This window comes from Perognathus longimembris, chromosome 12 (assembly GCF_023159225.1).
Source record: "Perognathus longimembris pacificus isolate PPM17 chromosome 12, ASM2315922v1, whole genome shotgun sequence".
NCBI classification, from domain to species: domain Eukaryota; kingdom Metazoa; phylum Chordata; class Mammalia; order Rodentia; family Heteromyidae; genus Perognathus; species Perognathus longimembris.
In genome coordinates, this window is record NC_063172.1 from 54,710,260 (window position 1) to 54,712,507 (window position 2,248).

At 34.4% G+C, this 2,248-nt stretch overlaps 1 pseudogene; it reads right to left on the reverse strand.

Annotated features, from left to right (window-relative positions):
- Nucleotides 1–248: 248 nt before the first annotated feature.
- On the reverse strand, nt 249–352 carry LOC125361128 (annotated as a pseudogene).
- Between the last annotated feature and the right edge of the window lie 1,896 nt (nt 353–2,248).

Sequence of the window (2,248 nt, forward strand, 5' to 3'; positions counted from 1 at the left end):
TATTTTAAGGGGAAAAAAGTAATCATCTCTAACCCTTTTCTTCTGTACCATAAATAAAATACATTTTGTTATGAATTCTACATGGATTGTAGTATAGAGATTAATAAACAGAAATCATAGCTTTTCATGGTGTCAATCAACAAACACTATTTTCTTTCTTTTTGGGAGGGGGGGTTTACATCAACTTTGTTCTCAGAGTCAACCTGTGTGAGTTAACAAACCTCCACACTGCCAATTATTGTGGAAATCATATTCCTTCTTACATGTACCCAAATCTCCTACCTAACAATGAGTTCTGGGTTGCAAAAGAAGATTTACAGTTTGCACCTTTCTGTATTCGTTCAGAGTCACATCATTTCATGATATGTGGACAGGGTGAAAGATTTTCAAGATAGCCAGTACAACATTTGTCCTATGAGTTTCCTAAGTTCAGGTAAATAGCCAAAAGCCAATGACATAGGAAAAGCTAATGACATAGGAAAGAACCAGTTACAAGGACCACTGTGGGCTCCATAAAGCCTAGGGAAGTGGGTTAAGGGTCAGTCCTACCAGAAGGCGCCTCTGGGCACCACCTGGGGTTTTGAGAAGTCTTGTGGCAGCTGATGAGTGACACAGAACACCTCCAAGTGGGTCAACGTGATTCACTGTGGTTTGGAAAATATTTATTTTCTTCATAACTTTGTAAGAGTCTTAAAACCTGTAGCTAGTGTCTCCAACATAGGCATTGCAGCACTAGAGATATGTTTTTGTGGGCTCTTCAGCAATTAAAATCTAATCTAAGGCAGGAATTACAAGCAATACTGAAGTTTCCAACATAGTAATAGACACTGTCTGCTAAGGTCCGTCTTGTTGAAGGTAAGCACAGACTATTCAACACTAACCAGGCAGAAATCAATCAAGACAAACATAATCAATCTTACAAGGAAAGACCATTTTCCACACAGGCAGTCATACTTTAAAATGCTTTAAGTAAATGAAAGAAAGAGAAATTGTAGCAATGAAAGCAAGTATATAATTTCTTTAAAAATCATTTTTAAAAAAATCTTACTGTGAAAGCAGTTGGACAGTCAGCTCCAGTCAGCTGAAGGAAACGAAGTCTGACAAGTTTTAGAACTCCCATCTAAAACTTGACACATACACAAAACATTTTTTAAAAGGAAAATGAAAAAAAAGTTTCCACAAACTTTGAAACCACGTGATTCCAACTTTAGTCCCTGTAGCAACTTCTCCTTTCCCCTTGTTTGTTCATATTCAAAACTTCCATGCTAATGTCCACAGATTTATTACAAGCAGGTGCTTTGCATCTTGTTCTTCTGTAGGTAAGACTGAAATGGAAACTAAATAATATCTTTTGGGAACATTCTAAACATTTCTATGGCTTTCTTCATTGTGGTAAAGACTACCATTTGTCACTTATAAAAACTCTAATAATTACTTTAATTGCTATTTGATATCTTGCCATGGGTCTCATCAAATTCATCAAAAGGTACCCCAGAAAAACAATAAGAAACAAAAATCCAAGAGAATAAATGTAAGAAAAAAACTTTGATACAAGTAGGTCCAACTTCAGATGAGTATATTCTCCTAGACTTCTTCAAGCCCACTAGATAGAATACTGTTTGACATAATATTTGCATTGTATACTACCTTTAGTTATTTCACTTCTATTTTAAAAGAAAATTCCATACCTAATTTTATGAATAAATATTTGACATTTGAATTAACTAGGTAAAAAAATCTTTTTAGAAGTTAGTATACACGAAAAGAAGAGAAAGAAAAAACATACTTGAGTATTACAATGTCTCTGAGTTCAATAATGCTCAAAGTCGTTTTGTTTTTAATTCTTATACATTAGTGTCTAGGCTCCTTTGGGTATTTTTGCTTTAATTAAGTTATCTTTAAGTAGTTGTACAGAGGAGTAGCCATTTAACAAAGCAGTTTATGAATACAATATATCTCCATCCTCAAACTAGTTTAAGCGTGTGCCACTTTTTATCTGGTCCATGGAAAGACCCAGTACTGTTCTTGAGTAATTAAGTAGATCATTAAAAGAAAGTTAAGAAATTCCTGTTGTTGTGTAAAAGCTTCAAGCTTTGTTTGACAATTAGCCACAATCCAAATTGATCAAGCTATGCAAGAAATTTCTTGGGGAAAAAGTTAAAGATAAGTCTTCACGTTGCTTCTGTAAAGCACAGAACTATTGTGTTTAAATCCAGACCCATTTTTCAGTGTAAGTGATGGAGCTAAA